This window comes from Lissotriton helveticus, chromosome 6, assembly GCF_964261635.1.
Source record: "Lissotriton helveticus chromosome 6, aLisHel1.1, whole genome shotgun sequence".
Lineage (NCBI taxonomy): Eukaryota > Metazoa > Chordata > Amphibia > Caudata > Salamandridae > Lissotriton > Lissotriton helveticus.
Genome location: NC_136067.1, coordinates 1,769,662,243 through 1,769,675,062, shown reverse-complemented (window position 1 = coordinate 1,769,675,062; position 12,820 = coordinate 1,769,662,243). Strand labels below are relative to the sequence as shown.

Sequence of the window (12,820 nt, the reverse complement as noted above, 5' to 3'; positions counted from 1 at the left end):
GTCAAGCAAAGAAAATGCCACTTGATAAACCATCGAAAATTGAGTGGCGAATCTCCTGAAAAAAAGGAGTTTTTCTATTTAGCACTTTTGCAACTTTTTAAGCCTTGGCGTGCAGAAGAGGAACTGCTTGGAGATTTCCTTTGTTACGAAGACTCATTCAATGCTGCCAAGGAGACCATAGAATGTCCTGCTTTTCCCAAATATGCAGAAATGTTGAATGTGGAAATTAAGCAGGAAGCAACGATTGCAGCCGAGATTGCCAGAGACAGTTCTCAGGACAGTCAGAGTTCTGCTTCATTGAGTCAGGATCCACTAGGAGGACCTCTTATCGAAAATGAAGCTGCCACTGCTATGAATGAAGTGGAAAGAGCCATGGCACATGCTCAGGAGGATGTGGTTAACTTAGAAGAGTTGGAAAGACAACTCAACGTTGAGCAGAGGAAAATATATGACGAACTTACCATGCAAATTGATCATGGATTAAGTCATGACAAGAAAGAGTGCTCATGTACGTCGTTGAAGCCTGTCCGACTGTACGTGAGTGGAGAAGCGGGAACTGGAAAAAGTTTCCTTATTAAAGCAATTTCATGTTATTTGCAGGAAAGGACAGAGTCATCGCTGTCTTGTGTTGTCACCGCTCCAACTGGACTGGCAGCACATAACATTAAAGGGATTACTTTACATCGTTTACTGATGCTGCCAGTGGAGCATGACAACAAATTAGAATATCACAAGCTATCTGGAGATGCTTGTTTTAAAGTTTCAAGAGTCTTGAGGAAAATGAAACTTCTTATCATTGACGAAGTAAGCATGGTTTCCAATGTCATGCTTGCCTTTGTGCATTTGAGAATGCAAGAAGTTCTCAAAACAGAGTATGATGTGTTATTTGGTGGCAAACACATCATTGTTTTCGGAGATCTTCTGCAGCTGACACCAGTGAAAGGGCAACCTGTGTTCAAAATGCTCACGCATGAAGATACCAGGAAGTGCTTAGGGAGTATTGGCAACGTCAATATATGGTTAAACTTCAATTATGCTGAACTGCATGAAAATATGCGTCAGGCAAAGGATGAAGTTTACAAGACTATTCTACAAGATGTTAGAATTGGAAAAGTGACCGAGCATGGGAAAGAAGCTTTACATGCACGATTACTGACAAATTTATATCCAGACGAAGATGTTGTGCCTGAGAATATTTTTCAGAAAGTTACTGAGAAAAAATCTGGAATATGTTTGATGCCAACTCTTGCAGAATGTGCCAAATTCAACAACAAAATGTTGCATTTAGAAAAGCAAGAGATTGTGAAATTGGAAGCTATTGACAGAGTAGAGCATATGGGATCAACAATTATTTTGTCTGAGAATCTGAAAACAAAATTGGATTCATTAGAGAAGAGTATATCTAAAACTGCGGGTTTTGAAAAGACTCTGAATGTGTGCTTGAACTGCCGTATAATTTTAAGAAGAAATTTACATGTTGAAAGAGGTCTGGTAAATGGATCAATGGGTAATGTTGTTGATTTTGTGAAATACAGAAATAGAGATGGAATTGAATTTTTAAAAATTAAATTTGATGGCATTGAGGAAGTACAGCTAATTGCTCGTTGTTCTGCTAGATTTTTGCTTGTAAAAGACTTATATGTTCGTCGTAAGCAGTTTCCTGTTTGCTTGGCATATGCGGTGACAATCCATAAATCGCAAGGTTTAAGTGTAGACTGTGCATTGGTGAATATTGGCAGTTCTGTGTTCAAGGAGGGTATGGCATATGTGGCATTGTCACGAGTTAGGACTTTATCGGGATTGTACTTGATTGAGTGTGATGTCACAAACATTTGTGCGGATCTAGATTGTGTTAAGGAATACAATAGGTTGAGAAGAGAGTATGCGCCACATTTGCCTCAGTATCCTTTGTTTGAGAAACGTGTGGTAGGCCGGAAACGAAGAAATGTGACCAATACTGGGGAGGTTGTAGCAAAAAGACGAAAAGTCGATGAACCTGAAATTATAAGCAGAAACAAAAAGGATTCTGTTGAAGATGTTGTTGGTTTTCAATTTGAAAACAGTTCTGGTGTCAACTGCTATGCTAATGTAGTGGTTAATGTTTTGTTTTCTCTACAAAATGTAAAAGAAGAGATTGTGGTCAATTCTGATCAAAGATTTTGCAGTTTGTTAAATTCTGTGTTAGAGAAATGTAGCACTGATAGAACAAACATAGAAAGTGTGTCTGAAATTCGAAATCTGTTACAGATGTTCAGGCCAAACACAATTCTCTCAAAATAGTCAGCAAGATTGTCAGGAGTTTTTAATGTATATGCTTGATGTATTGTATGCTGAAGGTGTAGATGTAGATCATCTGTTTGGGCTTTCTTATCAATGGCAGCATGACTGCGAGAACTGTAGGGTATCAAGTAGTACTAGTGTAGACTCAGAAAGATTTATATATTTAACTTTGCCAGACAGTAAATCAGTCTCTTTTAATAAGCTAGTAAAAGCAGCTGATCACAATATGGAGTGTAGGCAATGTAAATCTGAAATGATGTCCACATTATTTATACGAACATATGGCCAGTATGTCATTTTAATGTTCCAACGATGTAGGCCTGATGGAACAAAATTGACAACTTTAATTAAAAATGTTGTGGCTTCACAGTTGTCAATATCAGGAAGGACTTTTGTAACTGTAGCAATTATATATCATGATGGTTCTTCAATAACATCAGGACATTATACAGCTTATTTAAAGTGTAGAAATGGCTGGTCATTCTGCAATGATTCTGTTTTAATTTTCAAAAAAAAATTGCCATATGACCTTAAAAACTCTTACCTGGTGTTTTTAAAACCAAAATTTTAGGGAAAGAATCTCGGGATGTGCTCTGAGGAATTTCAAGAAGTTCTCATGGCTCCTACACTATTTGGCCTTGAAGATAAGTGTAGTACAGAGACATAACTTTTTACCATAACACTGGACGTTATTGAGAAATACGTGCACTTTGAATGAGTTCAGAAAAACTATTTCTTTTTATAAGCTAATTGAAGCAGCGAATCAAAACATGGAGTAGAGGGAATGTAAGTCTGCAATGCTGTCTACTGTTTTACATTGCTTTGTGATTAAAAGTGATGTAGAGAATTAAATAATTGTACTAGTCATAAAGGTAGTGTAAGTCTGCTTCATAGTAAGCAGTATCAGTGTGATAGGAAATGTAGAACATGATTGAGCAAGAAGGGGAAGATATTACTAGTCCAGGATTGTGTAAATGATCTTCAACATTTTAATTCTGAAAGTTGCGGAAATGCGAAAAGACGGGATTGGCTAACAAGAAATCCAAGAGTTATACATGGCTCTGACAAGATTTGGCCTTGTGGAATCTTGTGGTAGAGAGCAAGAAGTCATTTATTGTATGTAACATGTTTTTGAAAACGATGGAGGTTTTCTTTCAGAAAGTGGCGGGTTGAAAGTAATAACAGCACAACAGAGTGTAAGCTGTTCATAGGACATCCTTGGCCGTCATGGAAAGTAAGTTAACTTTAAGGAGTTCTGAATTCTGATTTCTAATGTAGTATGGGTTTTTTAAACAATCATTTTGATTGTGTTTTTTTTTCCCCGCTGTTATATGATGAATACCTTCAAGTCACTGTTTTAGTGAAATTTGATACATTCTGAGAACAGCAAAAATAAACCATTTAACATGTATAATTAATTCTGTTCTGTTTGCATTTATGATGTACATGTAGAACTGTGTAGGAGGCATGGAGAAGGTGAGGCTTCTGTAAGTGTCAAAGTTGTTGCATACAGTGCTCATATTCTACGTAGTCTTTTATATTTCATTACTTTCACTGTTTCTGACTGATCTAAAAAATTTTTTTTAAAAAGAACAGTAAGTATAAGGGAAGGAAACAGACAGTTATGTTAAAAGAAACACAGCTATAGGGAATAAACTAGGGATACTGTTACCCGCAATCCTCTGCTGATGATGTCACTGAGCATGTCATGAATGATGTAATATGTGACATCATCAGCAGTGGATTACGGGTAATAGTATCTCTAGTTTACTCCCTTATAGCTGTCTTTCTTTTAACATAAGTGTCTGTTTCCTTCCCTTATACTTACTGTTCTTTTTTTTAAAAAAAAATTTTTGGTTCGCTTCCGGTTCGCGTACCGGGGAGCGAACTGGGAAGCGAACTAAGAGAAATAGAGGTTGGCACAGTTGCAAATATTGTACCAATTTTTTAATAACGGGGAGGTAGTTCTGAAAAGAACTTTTTTTTAAATTGTTTTTGTTGTTTTATATTTTTTTTATTATTTTTCTGAACATTTTTTTACTTTTTTTGAATTTTTCTGAACAGTTTTATATTTTTTTTGGTTTTTTTTCGGAGGGGGCAACGAAAACGATTCATTGTAAAGGGCTCAACAGGAGCAAGAAAACAAAAAAAAAGAATTTATTGTTTGGGGAGTTTCGGACAAACATGAGCATGATTGTCAATAGCTCTGTTGATCAGAGTGATGCTACTTTCTCCGTAGCAAATGAATGCACTGCAATGTACGCAGACTTGTTTTACTTCACGAAATCTCGTTTGTATATTTGGCACCATCTCCCTGCCCTCTGGTCCCGTTACTTCCGGTACAACAGATCTTCTGGCCATAATAGGGAGATTATCTAGGTCGTCCTGTTCCTCTTCTTCCTCTTCTTGCTGAATTATAACTTTAGCAGGTGGTCCACTCTTCCTTGGATGTGGTGGAGGTGGTGGGGAAGCACCAGCTGAAGCTAGTAAAGAAGCCATTGCTCACTGGTAACAAAGGGTCTTTCTCTCACAATGATGAAAGTCAGAGTGAGGAAAGAAGGAGGGATTTTCACCATTTGGGAAAAAAAATAGTTCTTAACCAATGAAAAGTGTTCATTTTAGATCATATGACCTAGTCTTACATCATTAGGAAACCGAAAGTGAAATGAACCAATGAAAAGTGTTATTACCAAGTCACATGACCTGCTGTGTGTATGTTACGCGCTTTGCAGGGCCTCCCGGTTTGCTTCCAGAAACCTGTGCTTTGCGACTCGGTAAGCGTACGAGTTCGCTAACGTAGCACGTCATATGACGTATCACGCGACAACGCGAAACGTCATGCGGACGGGAGGCGTCACGATGTTGTTTTCTAACGCGGCAGTTGCGGTAAAGAAACGTTTACCGGCTCGCGGTCTATTTCGCGGCATCAAGGTCAGCTAACGGGAAGCTTCCCGATTCGCGAAGCGGGAACGAAGAAAAAAAAATATTTAAAAAAAAAGTTATTAATAAACATATAAAATATATTTTTGGATTTAAAGAAGAATACATTTTACAGCTACAGATATTAGCTGTTAAAAAACCAATGAAATTCACTGAAAAAACCATAGGTTATAGACCATATATAGTTAGGAATTAGCATTTACAAAACCTTGAAAATTCACTGAAAAAACCATAGGTTATAGACCATATATAGTTAGGAATTAGCATTTAAAAAACCTTATTTTACTCACACAAAACCATTGAAATTCCATATATAGTTAGTTGCACTAACTATATATCGCGCACCCGCAATCCACTGCTGATCATGTCACATATTACATCATTCATGACATGGTCAGTGACATCACTGATGACATCTCAAATGACATCACTGATGACATCACTGATGACATCTCAAATGACATCACTGATGACATCTCATTTGACATTACTGATCACATCACTGATGACATCATTCATAATATAACCTTAGATACACTCAGTGTAAACAGACACTCATAGACTGTCACTCATCCATGGAGTTACTCACACACCTAGTCAGTCATGCAAAGAATCAATCACACCTCCATTTCCTCAACTATACAGTTATACACACCTTACTTATTCAAACATATACTAAAACATATTTACTCACTTATACAATCCTGGATACAAGTTCACAATGATCCATACAGCCACTCACACATTCACTGGCTCTTATGCACAGTTATTTATATATGTCAACTCTCACATGTACTGTGTTTTACATATGTACTTACTTTGACATGTAGCACTGAGATATCCATTCACTCACCAATACACTCATGCACACAGTCAACCGCCCATACAGCTGTTTCCACATGCACTTTTGAACCCATACATCTAGTCAATCAACTGCTCACACATCTATGCAGAGAGTCATACACCTCCCAGCCACCCAGACACACACTCAGTCTCCCATACAAATGCTTGGGCAACCAATCAATAACCCATACAGTTAATCATATAGCTAATGATCAACACATGCAGCAGTTTACAGAACAACAGACATAATGATGCACAAATTAAGACAGTTTAGTCACTAACCCATGCACTCAGTGAGACACCTTTAATCAGTCACTCATACAGTCAGCCATGCCCCTACTAAATCCTTCATCAAGACACTTATACATCCACTCATTCTTCAATATGTAAGACATATTTTAACTTTACAGAATTATACAGTCACTGTATGTAGTCATCAGTGATGTCATTTGAGATGTCATCAGTGATGTCATCAGTGATGTCACTGACCATGTCATGAATGATGTAATATGTGACATGATCAGCAGTGGATTGCGGGTGCGCGATATATAGTTAGTGCAACTAACTATATATGGAATTTCAATGGTTTTGTGTGAGTAAAATAAGGTTTTTTAAATGCTAATTCCTAACTATATATGGTCTATAACCTATGGTTTTTTCAGTGAATATATATATATATGTGTGTATTCACTATTAGAGCACTGCATTGACTGACTGCACTATGATACTGTATATATCTCATCTAGTTCCTGTGATGTATGTTAGAAAAAGCGAAAAGTGTCATGTGCTTAGCTGCTATTCGTCAATAAGAAAAGAATAACTGAATGAGGTTGCATACCTCTGAGTCACATGAGAGGTATTGTGCAAATGAGTCCCAAAGGGCAACTATTGCATTTTAGTAGTTCAGTGATTAGACAGGAGTGTATTCAAGGAATTATATTTATTAACTTAGCTATGCAGCTTGGGCACCACAACCTGCATTTGCAGGTGTCATGTGTGTCCTGATTCAGCCAATTTCGCTACCGAACCCGGTTAGGCCTGTAATCCTTAGGTTGTCTTCAACCAAACTTTTTGCCTTCTTTACCTCCTCATGTTGTTGGCCTTAGAATTCTTGAGCACTTTACCACTGCTCGATAGTGCTAAAATGCATGTGCTTCACCCCTAAACATGATAACATTGTTGTATACACAATTGGCATATTTAATTTACTTATAGGTCCCTTGTAAAGTGGTATACCATATATCCAGTGTCTGTAAATTAAATGTTACTAGTGGTCCTGCAACACAGATTGTGCCACCCACAGAAATAGCCTTTCAAACCTTCTCAGGCCTGCTACTGCAGGGCCTGTGTGTGCAGTTTACTCCCACTTCGACTTGGTATTTAAATCCCTTTGCCAAGCCTTAAACTCCCCTTTTATTACACAGAAGTCACCCGCAAGGTCACCCGCTAGGTAGCCCATAAGGCAGGATGCTGTGCAAGTAAAATGTAGGCCATGTACTTGTAAATTTGCATGTGCTGGTAGTGACAAACACCTACATTTGTTTTTCACTACTGCAAGGGATACTCTACTTGTAGGTTAACATTGGGAATTCCTTAATATACTTTAAGTTGTAATTACCGATTAGAAACGAGCAGCTTGGTCAAGTTGTATATCTTTGGAATGGTAATGATATATCCTCTTTAATGGTACAGCTGGATTTAGCCTTACCATTTAAAGAAAGCCACTTTTAGAAAGCATGCGGTGCCCCTACAAGGACTGCCACTCTGCTTAACTGCTGCCTACTACCCTCTGCCCTGCTGTGGAAGAGGAATGGAGCCATCTCACTTGAACCCAGAGTGACTCACTGGGCTTGGCCCCAGTTCTGAAGTGTCAGCGGCATTTGCGAAGTGGTGCCAACTGAATCCAGGGCCCTTGGAAGTGAGTTTTCTGTGCTCACTCAGCAAAATCAACATATCCTCTCAATTGCACCGATCAGAACAGACACATCCTATCCAAAGTATTGCTGCTTGAGGACATCGCTTCGACATGTTGCGCGACGCACTGCACAGCTCGACGATGACGCATCACCTGCATCACAAATGGGATCGGAACAGACTCATTACCTACATTCAAGGGATCAATGATGACGCATTGCCTACTTGCATTAGATCTTCTACGTCGACTCATTCTCCATCCAAGGAACTTTTCTCATCAGGCCAAGGCTGGTAGCTCAATCCGACTCGCGCTCCATTGCGGTTGACCTGAACTTTGGATTTGCCCCGTCAAGTGTGACCAGATGTCCCCAGTTGGCGCTTTATGACGCTAAGCACTAGACTTTTATTTAATCTTCAAAAATTCATAACTCCAGTTCTACTTTTTGGAATTGTTGTTGTTTTAGTCTTGATTTACTCAAAGGTATTGCCTATTTTCTAACCTTGTGGTAGTGTTGGTATGTGTTTGTGTATCTGGTGGTGGTGTGTCAGGTGGTGTTGGTGTGTATGGTGGTGTTGGGAGTATTTCTTGTGGTGGTGTGTGCGTCTTGTGGTTGTGTGTGTGTATGTCTTATGGTGGTGATGGTGTGTGTGTGTGTGTGTGTGTGTGTGTGTATCTTATGGTGTGTGTGTGTGTGTGTGTGTGTCTTATGGTGTGGGTGTGTGTGTCTTGTGGTGGTGGGTGTACGTCTTGTGGTGGTGGGTGTACGTCTTGTGGTGGTGGGTGTACGTCTTGTGGTGGTGGGTGTACGTCTTGTGGTGGTGGGTGTACGTCTTGTGGTGGTGGGTGTACGTCTTGTGGTGGTGGGTGTACGTCTTGTGGTGGTGGGTGTACGTCTTGTGGTGGTGGGTGTACGTCTTGTGGTGGTGGGTGTACGTCTTGTGGTGGTGGGTGTACGTCTTGTGGTGGTGGGTGTACGTCTTGTGGTGGTGGGTGTACGTCTTGTGGTGGTGGTGGTGTGTGTGTCTTGTGGTGGTGGTGTGTGTGTCTTGTGATGGTGGTGTGTGTGTCTTGTGATGGTGGTGTGTGTGTGTCTTGTGGTGGTGGTGTGTGTGTGTCTCTTGTGGTGGTGGTGTGTGTGTGTCTCTTGTGGTGGTGGTGTGTGTGTGTCTCTTGTGGTGGTGGTGTGTGTCTCTTGTGGTGGTGGTGTGTGTGTGTGTGTCTCTTGTGGTGGTGGTGTGGGTGTGTGTGTGTGTGGGTGTCTTGTGGTGGTGATGTGTGTGTCTTGTGGTGGTGATGGTGTGTCTTCTGGTGGTGATGGTGTGTTTTGCGGTGGTGAGGATGTGTTTTGTGGTGGTGGTGGTGTGTCTCTTGTGGTGGTGGTGATGATGTTTGTGTGTGTGTGTGTGTGTGTGTGTGTGTGTGTGTGTGTGTGTGTGTGTGGGTGTGTGTGTGTGTGTGTGTGTCTTGTGGTGGTGTCTGTGTGTGTGGGTACCAAACAGTGCTGAGATGCATACGTCCTTAGTTTTCAAACAGTTTTCATATTTGTCCTACATGTTCATGTTTTTGGTTTCAATATGGTCCTAATAGCAAACCAACTGCAAGGACTATTTGGGGGCTCAGAGGCAGTCAGTGGTTACTGTGTAGGTACTGTAATTTGACATTTTTCCCCCAGAGCTACAATAAGTTTGTGCTTGTATTAGATACAGAAGTTATTTCCGTTAGGCTCATGACAGAGTAAAGATCAATGTAGAGTCGGAGTTTAGTTTTAGAAATGTAAAGTACTTTATTATTCAGGTAGGTAAAATCGAAGAGTTAAAAATGAAATCCATAAAAAAAAAAACTAGGCACTATTATCTTTTGGGATTGAAGATAATATGTCAAATGCTATTATAGCTCCCAAATGCTAAGGACTAGTTTCCTGTTAATGCGGACAATAGAGCGGGTTTTATTTTATGCAGCTTGACACAGGTGAACTTCAGGAAGTTTGTAAATACCCTGTCTGGTGATGCACTACTGACTCCATCGCTTGGGGTTCAAGTATCTCAGTATCAGAATGGTGGGAATGGAGTCATAAAATTGTGCTCAGTGGTACTTACATTGGGGATTCCATTTGATATCACCCAGTCTAGTGTGTGCAAATCTCAGTGGTGTTTAAGTAAGAGAGACTGTGCTTTGGTATTAGCAGTTTTAAAAGTGAGCAAGGGATGCAGATGTTGGGGCTCTCAACCTCACTCTGGCACGTGCGTAGCATTGTGGTACAAAAGGATGCCATAAGAGGACGTCAACCCAAAAAGATTTCCAGAGCCACAAAAAATGGAGTCACTACCAAAAATACTGAGCTAAAAATCCACAACACAAACAACTAGGATCCTCACCCATGCAACCATCTATGGGATTGTTGCTCCAGGTGTTGATGTCTTATTAACTTATTGTCTGATCAACGTTGTTCGGGTAGGGTCACTACTGACAGTTAATCGAAGTTAAGGAACTAGTTAGGGACCCAACATGTCAGTTTACTTTTCAAGGAAATTGATAGGAATAGTCTACAGGTATGTTCTCCAGTAGGATCTGCAAGACAATGTCCCAGTCATTGTTAAGATTTTCTGGGGGCAACTACTGAAGTGACTGGCAATACAATGACTGCTTTTTCAGCCTTCAGCATTTCTGGAAACGAAAAGGCAAGTTAGATTATTCCAACGGTTCTGGTTTCAGGGACCCTGCAAAACTATACCCTATGCTAATGGCGTGAAGCTAACAGTATCCTAGTCCCTCTTGGGTAGAGGAAGGAGGATACAATGACCCAACAGGCACGGGTCTGGCGATGGTGAAAGCTCACCAACCATCAGTAACAGATTAAGCAGTAGCTCTGACCTGGATTGCTTTTTCCTGGGAAACTGGGATGGAGCTACTTCATGGATCCTTGGTCCATACCAAGGTCGTGCAGCCACCTGGGTCTTGTCCGGGATCAGCTAGGACAGATCAGCTCATCAATAAGAAGAGTAGCCTTTCTCTCTTCAGCAGCAAGGCAGCTCTGCATGTTTCCTAGGTTTTGGAATAGTCTGGAGGGAATGTAGCAATTCAGCAGAAATGTGCCCCTGGGGAGGTACCTTCTTTCCAACGCTTGCTTGCAGGCATCCTTGGTACCAGAACAACAAAGACAAACTGTCTGAGGGGTTTCAGTACATTTAACAGTCTGCTGGTGAAGACAGATTGTACAGGCAATAAGATGGTCTGCAATATTCAATATTTTGTGAACTCTAGTCATTGATTAGTATCTGTCCGCTGTTGCTGTCAGTTTATTGTAGGCTTCGGAACACGAAGTCTGCAGTAAGACCAGTTCTGACAGGTCTCAGACTGAGGCCTGCATCTTTTCAAGTTGCCATAGAAGAAAGAAACAAATGAGGAAATGGAAGAAGGAGCAATGAAATGAACTGAATCTACCTGTTAACCACCAGGTGTAAAGATTTTGGAGATGGGTAGAGCAAGGGTGTTTGTTCAAGCGGGGATATCCGAGATGGACATAACTAGTTGACCCAAAAGGAAACTATCATTTTGTACAAAACACACACACAACCACATAGTCCAAATGTACATCACCATTCACCATACTATCTTTGACCATCCCTCTCACTCTCCTTCCTTCTTTTGTCCCCCACTTTTTTATCACACGAATGGTATTAATAAACCTTCAGGCGAGACCTGGTGGTCAATCTTTCCACAGGGTGCCCATAATTATTTAATTTTTTTAAATCCAACGCACCAGAACTATAAACTCACTTCCACCAACGCCACTAATCACCAAATCTCCTGAATTTATGGGGCAAAAACTATCCCCACTCATAAGGGGGGCACCCAATGTGTGGAAAACGAGTGTTGGCCCCAATGAAACAGGAGCAGTCCACGTACAGAGGGAATATGGCCTAGTAGTTCAGGCTGGACTGCCCTTGTGGTCACAGTCTATATTGGCACATTGAGGAAAAAAGGTGAATTGAGAGGTGAGCCAGGGTAATTCTAAGTGATTGCCATTAATCCAAGTATTTTGCCCATCAACTTTTTGTTTTTAATTGATACTGATAGTTTCCCGATTTTCTCTAACTTGAACACGAATGTTCTTAACACCAGCATCAGTAGAATATATAGCCGAACATGCATATGCATAATTTAAACAACACCTTCTCCTCTGCCTCACCAAGTTAAATTGAGGCTTGACTTTTATGGGTCAAAGGTCAATATTGCCTGGTGCATTTGTTATTCATACATTTGAAACATTAAAGGTCTCGGTACCAATTCAGGAATATTGTGGTATTTGGTAACCCAGAAGCACTCTGTCTGCGGTCGTTCAATAACGGATTCAGAATGGCGTTCAGAATGGATGAGGCATGCTTTTGGGGAACGCAGAAGATTTGGGGTTACCTTTGACCTTTCCATCCCTGCTAGGTAGGGCTGTTCAAAAGTATGATATTCATAACTAACTGAAACAGGTTTGTGTTAAGATGGTACAAGAAAGGCTCACTCTCATCTACAGGTTGAACGGACCTACTTCCTGGATTACAACAAAGCACAGCGCAGCATTCGTTTTTGACTGTGCCAGACCCTAACTTTCTAAATTCACCATGCACATTGTTACCGCATGCAAGGCGGGTGAATGGTCATTACTCTGTAAATCCTAAATAGAAAGGGTTGTATACGTAAAATCAGAGTAGTAAACCATCTAAAGTGGACTGCTCGAGAAGAATCGAAGGCATTAACAAGTGAATAAGAACCATATTAAGAACGAAAAGATCATCTGAAATGTTTAAGCAGTGAAATCCATGGGTCCTATTTACAAAGATTAATGGTATG

At 40.4% G+C, this 12,820-nt stretch overlaps 1 protein-coding gene across 4 annotated transcripts in view; it reads right to left on the bottom strand.

The window, feature by feature from the left end:
• The window catches only part of MCFD2 (multiple coagulation factor deficiency 2, ER cargo receptor complex subunit), a 206,923-nt gene that overhangs the window by 95,151 nt on the left and 98,952 nt on the right, over positions 1-12,820 (bottom strand). The window lies entirely within an intron of this gene.